This window comes from Dipodomys ordii, unplaced genomic scaffold, assembly GCF_000151885.1.
Source record: "Dipodomys ordii isolate 6190 unplaced genomic scaffold, Dord_2.0 Scaffold100, whole genome shotgun sequence".
Lineage (NCBI taxonomy): Eukaryota > Metazoa > Chordata > Mammalia > Rodentia > Heteromyidae > Dipodomys > Dipodomys ordii.
In genome coordinates, this window is record NW_012267316.1 from 4,278,145 (window position 1) to 4,289,994 (window position 11,850).

Here is an 11,850-nt window from a genome sequence, read left to right on the forward strand (position 1 = left end):
TTAATTAAAGTCTCCCTGTCTGGCTCTTACCTGCCATCCTCAGATCTCAGCCTTCTAAATAGCTACAAGTATGAGCCACTGGTACCTGGCTTGTCTCAGGATTTTTGAGGCAGAGGTATGTGAGCGGCAAGGATGACTCATGGCATAGTCAAAGCACTAATCATTGGGAATTGATGATGTACTTGACCATGAGTTAAGTACCTTGGTCCCAACTCCATCTACCTTCATAGATCCTGGAAGCTTTAGTTGTCCTTGCTGCCCATGTCCAAGGACAGTTATGGACACTTATCAAGGTGGTTTTGGTTTTGGTTTTCACCAAAGATGGAGTGTCCTTCCTCTATGATAACACAGGACCTTGGGGAGCTGGTGGAACACAGGCCTGAGGTCTATCTCAGACTGGTCCTTCCCATGTGGGCCATAGTGCACCTCCTGCTTTTTTCTTCATGACAACCTTGTCTGTTCATGCTGTTAGCACAACTGACCTTAAAACAAACTCCAGATACATAGTCAACACGACAGGGTTGTTGATAATAGAAAGATGGGTGGTAGTTCTTGAACTGTCTGTTCTTGTTCAAGGCCTGTGGCGAGTCAGCTATGCAGACCTTTGAGCTGGAGATTGTCAGTGGCCAGGTATCCCACCCACAGCAACAACATTCTCACCAGTTGACACCCTTGGTAAGGACTTGGCATGGGTTGTTTAGCCAATTTCTGTTGCCAGCTCCCCATTTTCCCATTTTATGTTTCCAGCCTTCCTTTCATCCTCTCAAACATGTTCATGTTTGAGGTTGGCTATAAGCCCATGTTTGTTATTTATAGTTAGAGCTGTAAGTATTCATAGGAAGCTCTACTTCAGAACCCACACATCTAACCTTCCTTTCCTGCTCCTTGACCCTCCCTACCTCCCCAAGCCAGGAAATCTCAAGACAGTTGGGCTGTGGGAGAATGACATGGTTTTCTCAGAACTTGAGAAGGTACAAATCTCAAATTTCCCTGAGAAAATTTGAGTTTTCCTGTATTTCTCCCTCAGCATTGTTTGCTTTGTTTTTCATTGAAGGCCAAGAATGTAATGTATTGTTTTCCTCTGCTTCACTTTCATGTGGGTTAAGAGGCCTTAAAGGTAGCAGATCATACAAAGCATAGACAAGGAAGTGTGTGTGTGTGTGTGAGAGAGAGAGAGAGAGAGAGAGAGAGAGAGAGAGAAGAGAGAGACAGAGACAGAGAGACAGAGACAGAGAGAGTGACTGAGAGACAAAGAGATGGAAGACAAGGATACAGAAAGATAGATGACAGAAAGACAGAGACACAGGTAGAGAATTAATATCAATATCTCAAAATAACCTTACTGCAATAACACCTAATCCCCACTAAAACTCTATCAGGAAGACAATATTAACCTGATTTTAACTGTAGTGAAACTGAAGCTCGGAGATATTAAACACATAGCAAAGATCACAAAGGTGGTAGATGGGATCTTTAGGGACCAAGCCCTATGTTGTGGGATTCAGGAATCTGTGTGTTTCCAGTATAGCACATTTCCATGGAGCCCTAGGTTGGGGCCTTTTCATTCCAGTAATACTGCCCAGAGAGAGTGCTGGCATGTCCTTTCCCCCTCCTGTTAATGTCTGAGTCACCAGCTGTAGGTGTAACATCTGTGGACATGCCCAGCACTGATGTCATGAGAATGGCCAACATATGGCTTCCAGAGTGGAGTGGAGGGAACTGGTCCACAGGACAGAATGGCATTGTATGCCCAGTACCTATCTTGCAAGATCCAAGCACCAATGACAAGAACTATGTAATGATCCGTGGCCAAGGCTATTCTGTACCCTGCAATGTAGCTCCCATCAGCAATTGGTGACACATACACACAACACACACAGATAACCAAAAAAGCAGCCATGGGTAGTTTAATTACCCCCTTGGCAACATTTTCACCTGCAAGAACAAAAATACCACCGGTGTGTTTGAGTCACTGACACAGAGAAAGCAGAGAGCGTCCCTGTGAATGCTCTGGGGTACCCTGAGATTCCACCCATCTGGAGCATGAGCCCTGTGTTCACAGATGCCTGTGGTTTGCCTAATTACATTTTCACAAACCCTGGGACACCCTCCCGTGCTTCTGTGGCACCATGCATGCATCCTAATGAGGTTTCTGAGCCCTGTATTATGAAATTGTCACAGGTTATTTGTCAGAATGCAGCTGCCTTCTGACTATTCCAGACTTTAAAATTGGGGGGGGGCGTTACCTGCATTATAATAATAATTCTTTGTAATTATAAGAATATGACATGACTTCAATTACATACAACACCTATTTGCAGGGTATTTGTTTCAAATGAGCTTGAGTGTCCTAGGTGTTAGAGGTAGTAGTTCTTTTGAGCATCCTTGAAGAAGTGAAGTGACGGCCATTCTCATCATCATCCTGAAATTTGAGAAAGATACAATGCTTTTCTAATGAAAGCAAAGATCTGGAAATTGATCAATACTGAGTTCCTTGCCTGATAGCTATTTTAATTACTGGGCCTACTTGTTTGTGCTTTTCAAAAATTATTTTATTCTTCTTGGTGCTGATGGCTTATGTCTGTAATACTAGGTACTCAGGATGCTGAGATCTGAAGATCATGGTTCAAAGCCAGCCTGGGCAGAAAAGCCTGTGAGATTCTTATTTCCATTTATCCAGCAAAAGACTGGAAGAGGAGCTTTGGCTTAAGCGAAAAAGCTCAGAGACAGCGCCCAGGCCTAAGCTCAAATTCCACTATAGGCACATACACACAAAAATTTAGTTCATTTAAAGCTTACTCCTTGTGTTGTTTCTTTCTACTGTGCATTTAATGTAGGTCTACTGTATTTTGTTTCTAAGAGTCAAATGACCATTGATCCCATGAATGGATTGCTCTTGCTTTACCTGTTTTTGTTTTTTTTTTAACCTAGGTTTTTTCCTCCTATCTTGCTTTTCTTTCTGGCTCCTTGCTTTGTCATCCTGTTGTTAACTATGAATTTTCTACACCAGCTGGAGTATGGACACAGTATCCTCAGTCCCTGTTCATGTCCCATAACACCCCTATTGCTAAGTAAGCCCCTGGTCACCTGCAGCTGCTTCGGAGCAGGTGGGCTCAGCCTTTTTGAGTGTTATGAGTTCTCATCCACAGCAAGTCTGGCCTGAAAAGCAACTTCCACCATGTTTTGTCCTAAAGCTAAATTCCTTGAGGGCTACTGAACACTCATTGTTAAGAACATTCATTCTTTGGGTAGGAGCATCTAATTGTCTTTTCCTTGGAAATCTTTTAAATACACATTTCCCAACTCTGCCCTAGAGAAAACTAGGGAATAATGAAATTAGATTATTATATATGGACACAGAATTTGGAAAATGTAGACAAACAAACTCATATGCGGTATCAACTATAATTATACAGGCACAGATAACCCCAGGGTTAAGTCTCTATATAAATGTCTATACATACTTTATGAAAAGAGATTATGTCATTTTACTATCTCATTAATTGGTTTTATAAATTAATAATACATTGTTCTCTCATGACATGAAACATTATGTCAGATGACTGCTAAATTTTATAGCACATGACTGTATTACAACTCCATTAACAAATCTAACATTGCCTCTTTAGGGTGATGACTTTTTTCAATGGCGAATTATGGACAATATAAAAATCTTTCCAGCTGGGCACCAGTGGCTCATGCCTGTAATACTAGCTACTCAGGAGGCTGATCTGAGGGTCACAATTCAAAGCCAGTAAAGCCTGTGAGACTCTTATCTCCAATTAACTACAACGAAAATTGAGCTGTGGCTCAAAGTGGTAATGTGCCAATCTTGAGCACAAAAGCTTGGGACAGTGCCCAGGCCCTGAGTTTGAGCCTCAGGACTGTCACCTTCTTTCTCTTCTCTTCTCTTTTCTCTCTCTCTTTCTCTCTCTCTCTCTCTCTCTCTCTCTCTCTCTCTGTGACACACACACACTGCATTTTTTTAGGTTCCCCCCTCCCAGGATTAATTTCTGGAATTGGAATTGTTGTGTCAAAAAGTAAGTTTTAAAGGAAAGGCTCTACTTAACTTGATTCTAGTAGTTCTGCTTCTCAATATGCCTTTATCCACTTTCAGTGACCAGAATTAAATACCACAGACTGGGTAGTTTATAGAGAATAAAGGTTTATTCTGGAGGTTGGAAAGTTCAAGATAGAAAGGCAACATTCTTGCCAGTGGGTATGCTGCAGAGTGCCAGTACAGGGCATCACATAGCAAAAAGTTTACATCTAAGAAATAACCAAATTGGTTTGATAGCAGACTTTCTCTCCAGGTAAGCCATTAGCCCACTAATCTATTAATCCATTGATTCACTACAGGATTAACCCATTCTAAAAGTAAGGTTTTTTTTATATTCCTATCTCTTAACAGTTCACTATAGAGATTAAAATTCAATTGGTGGGAACCAAGCCAATGTCTAAACATATGGCTGGACTTTCCTATACAGGTACATGTTTGTCATTTCTAATATGCAGACTGCCTTGAGCAGAATTACATATGGTGTCTTTAGAAGCAGAGTCTTGGATTTTGGATGGCTTCATCCCCATCTTTGGAGCCTTAGCAAAGTTTGCATAGTTAATCCTATGCAATCAAGACAGAAAGTTTAAGGACCACCACCCAGCTTTATGTGAGCAATAATCCTGTGTGTTCACCCTGCACCTGGGATTTCTTTTAAAGTCAAGTGTGCTAAGACCACAGACAAAATGGCTGTCATGAGGAAGAGTTTTATACTTAATGCTTCCTATGCTGGGCAGGACCACTTGGAGAAGGATAAGGTGGTTGAGGGGCAGAAGAGGAGCTAGAAATTGGTGTCTCAGGTTTGTAATCCTAGCTACTCAGGAAGCTAAGATCTGGAGGTCTTGATTTGAAACCAACCCCCAGCAGACAAATCTGAGAGATAAGAATCTCCAACTAATCAGCAGAAAGCTGCAAGTGGAGATAGAGCTCAGTCAATAGAGCGTCAGCCTTTAGTGAAAGAGCGAGTTTGAGCACAAAGCCTTGAGTTCAAGGCCAAGTACTGATAAGTGAGAACAAAAGGAAGGAAGGAAGGAAGAAAGGAAAGAAGGAAGGAAGGAAGGAACGAACGAACGAAGGAAGAAAAGAAGGAAGGAGGGAAGGAAGAAAAGAAGGAAGAAAGGAAGGAAGGAAGGAGGGAAAGAAGGAAACACCATTGTGTTGTCCTGTGCAGAGTAGAGTACTAGGATTCAGACAAAATTAATGGAAAGATATTTATTAATGAATTTAAAGGTTATTATTATTTATTTTATTTTATTATTACTATTATTTATTCAGGAATGTTTATTTATGAGTTAACCATGGACTTAAATTATCCCTACATCCATAGTACTTTATTAGCATGGAATCATAATAGTGGAGTACTTGTTTCTGGAAAAAGAAGAGGGAAGGGTTTTTAGCCAGAACTCTCTTCTTTTCTTTGGTAGGAAAAAAAATCTAAATTTGGACCAAAAATAAATAGGACTATGAGCTTTTGACAGTTCTCCTTGTGATTGGATTACTAACTATTATTATTTCTATTCAGAGTTTATATCGCTTCTGATAGAGCTGTCATTACAGAAAACAAAACCACAACAAAAACCCTTTGAAGCCCTCTGCTGAAAATTCTCTAAATAGGTAAGCATCTTTGTATTTCAATTCTTTTCTCAGAGTTAGGCTAATTTTACTTTTGAAAATCACTAATCTTTAAATCTGCCATTTGGTTAATATTTAGTCAGTGCAAAGTATTGTTAAATCTTTTATTTCACAAACCCATAAAAAACTGTTGTTTTTCTTTACTGTTGAGGCAGTACTAGAGATGTTGCTCCCCTGAAAAGAAGGGGTTCCTTTCCTTCACAGGTAGTCCTGGATTCTACCACTCTGTTTCTGGGCTACATTTATTCTGTATCACTCGAACCCCTTCCCACTTGCTAAATGATCCCGTGAAGTAAAGATGGAAGATCCCTGGGTCATAAGCTTGTGACCTCAGTGTCCTTGCTAAAGAGGACAGCCCTAGGCCTGGGATGGACATCAGATTAGGACAGAACAGCTGAACTCTCAAACCTGCTCTGTTAGGCTAACAGGTGCCCAGGCCTTGCCAGCCACTGCAGCCTGTGGCATCTAGATAGAGCTCTTTGTATCTGTCACTTGCTCACTGAGTGCCAGGCTGTCCTGGCGTTTCCCTGACATTCACCACTTAGGCAGTGTTCCTTTCCAATACTCAAGACATCTATTACTTGTTCTGTTCCTGCCCTGCAGGCCAGTGCTTGGGCTGCAGCCATCTCCCTGGTTTCTTTGCCTCCTGCTGCATGTAAATCAGGGTATTCAAGAAGCAGCAGCAGAGACCCAGTTTAAGCATTCCTGGGGCTGAGCTTGGTGTAGCAATGTCCATGTCAGAGATCAATTTGCCACTTTGTTCCCCGGTGGCAAACTCTGCAACAGTGACACCCAGAAAGTGTTTCTTTCTCCCTGTCCCTGCCAGAATTACAGTGGATGCTGGGGATCTCTTCTAGGCCTGCCGCAGCACACTGGGCTACTCTGTCCCTCCTTCGTCCCTTCCTCCATCCTTCTGATGGTGGAACAAAGTTAGATTCCAATTTCAGCTACACTACACTGTCTCTAAGGACTTTTCTGAAATGTTAAATGCTGAATTCTTGCCAGTATGATGCCATTTCCTTTTGCTTCAGCCCAGACCCAAAATACTAAAGCTCCTACAAAGACACTTACACTGGGCCTTTAAAATGAGAGAAATAAAATGAAGCTTTAGGAGAGAAAGTTAGGTCTTTGCAAAGTCACTTTGAACTTGTGTTTAGAATGGGTGGAAGGAGTTATTACCAAAGTTTCCAACTATCCAGAATTTCTGAAATGAGATGGTGAGGGCTTTTTGCAGGATTCTATTCCAGACTTTTTATAAAATGAGCATACTCACCACAACTTTGGTGGCACAACTTTGTAATCCTCGCTGTTCAAGAGGCTGAGATCTGAGGACTGTAGTTCCAAACCAGCCTAAGCAGGAAAGTCTGTGAGACTGTTACCTCCTTCTAACAGCAAAAAGCCAGAAGTGGAACCGTGGCTCCAGTGGCTGGCCTTGAGCAAAAAGGCAAGCGAGAACATGAAGCCCTGAGTTCAAGATATGTACACAAAACTGCACACACGCATGACCAGGAAGACAAAGAGAGACAGCAAGACATCCCATCTTTGGCCTGACAGGATGGCCTCTTTATTCAAGATCAGGCATTCAGTTCTATGGACAGCAGCAGAGCTGTCAGCTGCTTTTCACAGTGAAAAATGTTCCCATGCAGTCTTGGCTTCAAACTGGTCCCCATCTCCCACATGGTCTTAAGAGTGTGCCCTTCTGGGTGGTCATCTGCTGCCTGTGTGAACAAGCATGCACACAGGAACAGGACACATTTTATTCCTGAATGTTATAAAAATTCAAAGTGATACCCCAGGGACTGTACCTAGATGAAAAGGGACTAGAATGTTAGTGGGCTATATGGGAGGGTAATGCTATAGAACTTTGCTCTGTTACGGCTTGGGAGAAAGAGCCTACAGACACTGAGTTGCAGAAGAAGCTTTGTTAGGAACTGGTTTGTCTGTCAACTTTGTAACACAGCTTAACTTCTGTTGGTGTGGGAACATGGAAAACAAATTCTGGGAACCTTGGCCTTACAGGTGCTTTTCTTTTTGTTTTGTTTGATTTTACTTTCATTTGTGGTGGCTGTTTAGTTTTCATGTTGTTATTGTTCGTTTTGTTTTAAAATCAGGTCTCATTATGGAGCCCAGGCTGGCCTTCAACTCACACTTCTCCAGTCTTACTCTCAGCTTCCTGAGTACTGCAATTACAAGTGTGCATCACCACACCCAGCCTTCTGTAGGTGGCATTTTTCTCTGTTTTGTTTGTTTGTTTGTTTAAGGGACGAGGTGCTCTTCAGCTTCTGTTACTATCTTCACCTTCTCAGTATTGGTGGGAGATATTATGTGTTATTTACCACCCAACTAGGCAGGCCCATAAATCCTTCCAGGCCTGAAATCATCACTATTTTATACTTTAGATTCTGAGAAAGTACTGAACTACTGGGGAAGTGTATGTCTGTGTATCCAGGGAGTAGAACAAGGACTTGTATTCTGGACAAAGGCTTTGAACATAAAGAAAAATACTTCTTTTCTAGAATGACATGAGTGGGATGATCTCCATATCATTAACAAATGCCAAGTTTTTCTTTGTCCATAGATGGTACTAACAATAAATACACTGATGTCTTTTCAGTACTTGTTTCAAGTTTTTCACATTCAATATGTGATCAGTATAGAATTAGATAACATTGGGTGACACATTTCATTAGATAAAAAGGAAGTGGCTGAGAGAATGTGATTTTTCTCTACGAAGTTTAGCAGGGGCACAGTCTTTCACATGGTCAGACCCAAAGCACCGTTCACTCTGGTCAGGATTTAATAGGGCACCAGTGCATGACCTGGGCTCACACAGGGAATGCAGCAACCACCAACCTTAACCACGCTCATCTGACTACTCCCAACCAGGCCCCTCACCACACAGAATGTCAGCTTTCTGGGCAGCCCAGCAAAGCTCCTCCATCAAGTAGTGGGATTGGAGCATGGATGTGATTGATGTGGAATTTACAACAAGGGTTAAGAGTTTCAAAATGTTCAGTAATGGAAACATTAGCCAATTTCATATATGGGCTTCTTCTTATCACCCTTCATCTGCCTTTCATGGGTCCTGTCTCAGTCTAAATTTGGAATGGTGTAAAGACAAAAGAACGAGAAAATGTCTAATAACTGGATTGTATTTTGACAAGTTAATTCTGCATATCCAGGGTGCCTGTCTGGCTGCTACCTGCCTTCATTTCACAATATACTCTGAAAAAAGGACTTGGAAGAAAGAAATACTTGTCTCTCAAAGCTGCTTTCTATATGGGCAAAGTAGTCATATCCAGTGCTTGTAGGACCTGGGAGGATTAAGAAATGAAGAACTTTTGTTTTTTATCCACCCAAGACAGAATGTGATTCTGAACAACTTCAAAGCTACATTTTCTTGGGTTAAATGGAATTGAACCAACATGTGTTACACCTTTGATTCATTACAGATAGGTAAGGGAACTTCTTATCACTCCTCACGGAAAACACCAGGACTGATCAAAAGAAGGAAAGGGCTATGTGGGAGGCTGAGGAGAGTGTTGGGTCATAGATCACACACATCATATGTCCAGTGCCTATGGGTACAAGGTATACCTACATCCATCTTCCCACATACAATCTATAAGCAGACAGCCATGCCTGAGGCTGGGTGATAGGGGTTAGTTATGTGGGTTTCTGTGCCTTAATTTCTCATCTATGCAATGAGGGACATGATTATACCTATATTCACAGTTTTCAGAAAAGATTACTTATCATCATTAATCAGGAGAAAATTGTGGCTCAGAGACTAAGTAATTTACCAACTATTCAGACTGTAGGCCAAAGAGCTCAGAGATTCCATTGCCAGACTTTCTGCACCCAAGACCAGAAGCTCTGAGCTACCACCTGCCTGATCGCTGAGAGCCAAGACACCTTTCCCGATTTCTTCTTTGAAGCCCCACATAACAACTCTTTAAGAAGGAATTTGATTGGAAAACATGGAGAGACAGTCCAAGGATTTTCTTTTTAGAGATCAGGAGTTAGGCCGTTAGAGATTGGGCTGTTTTCATTCCAAATCTGTCCTGGCCTGAAGGGTGCTCAAAGGCTGAAATAACAGTTCTCAGCTACTTCCTTCCCTCTGCGTCTGCAGTAACACCCATTTGCCTGCAGTTTCCCAAGTCATTTAGGACCTTTTCCCCCTCTGTGATTTGTTCACACTAATTTAACTATATGAAATGCCCTTTACTTTAGGCTACCTCCTACTACTCATCCCTCAGAACCCCATTCAGACCTTACTTCTTTCATAAATTGGCCTCGACTCCCACTATGTCAGGGACATCTGTGACTCATCTAGTGCTATAATAAACTCATGTGTTTGTGTCACCCATTAGCTCCAAGGCCACTATTCACTCCAGAGACAAGGATTTGTCTTTAAATCTTTTGCATTTGGCATGGGGTTTCATACAGTGCAGATTTTCATCTAAAAGGTCCTGGATTACTGTTCTCTACATATAGAAATGTCTCCCTAAAAAACCTGAAATGTCTCCCTAAAAAAAAAAACTAAAAAAACCCAGTAATTTGTACCATTCATTTAAATCCCAAATGACCTTAAGTGAAGTTGGGTGAAACATTTATCTTGTAGCTTCTACTAGTATACCTCTTACTCCTGGAAGGGAAAGATCAAAGTCAATAAGTTTCAGAGGAAAGCTCAGGAGATACTGCTTGGGGCTGATGTGTGTGTGTGTGTGTGTGTATGTATACACATTTATATTGATGATGAATACTCACATATTTAAATGAACTGCTACCATTGTATATGGATGTTCTGTTTGTCTCAGTTTTCTAATGGCTGTTTCCTTTCCCCTCAGTTTCTGATTTTTTAAAATATTGTCTGAAAATAGACCCCATGGGGGGTGCAGCCTGCAGTGCAGGCCTCCATCCAGATGAGTGCACCAGTGCCCAGGAGAGTTCTCTGGGGTGCAGCAGAGGCTGGTGGGGGCTGTGATCCAGTGCTTTGAGAGGTGTGGCTTCAAGGTGGTTGGGATGAAGATGCTACAGGCCCCAGAGAGCATCCTTGCTGAGCACTACCAGGACCTACAGAGGAAACCCTTCTACCTAGCCCTCATAAACTACATGAGCTCTTGGCCCATGGTGGCTATGGTCTGGGAAGGATACAATGTGGTCCAGGCCTCAAGAGCCATGATAGGATACAATGACTCAACCGAGGCTGCCCCCGGAACCATCTGAGGAGACTTCAGTGTCTACATCAGCAGGAACATCATCCATGGCAGCGATTCTGAGGAAGGGGCCCAGAGATCCAGTTGGGGTTACAAAGAAGTGAGCTGGTGAACTGGACAGATAAGAGTTACCACGACAGCTGCTACCCAGCCTGAGGGTTCATACTGCCCTGTCTGCTCCAGTGTTCACCAGGACAAACTACCTCTGCTAATAAGAACTCAAGCCCCACACCCTTCCTGTCTCTCCCAAACCATTTCCTTCAGTCCCACCTTAGCCCAGAGTAGTTTGAACCACAACTTCATATGCCTTTCTGCATCCTAAACCAGCACAAGACTGGACCATATCCTCCTGTATCAAAGTGCCAGATATCTTTTGGGACATCTTAAAGGTCAACTCTGACCCTGGGGAAGAGATTAAAATTAATTGCTTTTAAAAAATACTGTCTGATAATATTCTCCCTGCTTCTCACTTTATTTTTCCCCTCTCCATTACTTTGGTGATTATACATCCTGATTTCTGTTCAGTTTTATCAGTTCTGAAAGAAGTTTCACTTGTCAATCTTTCGTGTATTGCTTCCCCTCCCCCTCCATTTTCTATACTAGCTCCTTTGGGAACTGCACTACTTTCCATCAATTCTTGTTGACTTCCACACAAAGTGCCCTAAATGGTAACCACTAGTTAGCTCTGCCCATAGAAAATAGGTTTACTATCTCTAGTTTGTTGCTCTCTTCGCACACTCACACAGATTCTAGCATGGTAGCCTGGCACTGAGGGAACATAGGCCACCTCTGAGTTTAGTAATACTGCTGCTGTGTGAGATTACTTAGGTGCCATTCCACTGCTTCACTCAGTCATTGGACATCCTGAGTCCTCTGGCCTCATTCTGTTACTGCCACCCTGATCTATGCAGCAGGCTTATGCATGGAAGTTTATGCTTTTAT

General features: G+C 42.2%; 1 pseudogene; it reads left to right on the plus strand.

Moving 5' to 3' along the window:
* Positions 1-10,699: 10,699 nt before the first annotated feature.
* LOC105993798 lies at positions 10,700-11,266 on the plus strand (annotated as a pseudogene).
* Positions 11,267-11,850: the final 584 nt, after the last annotated feature.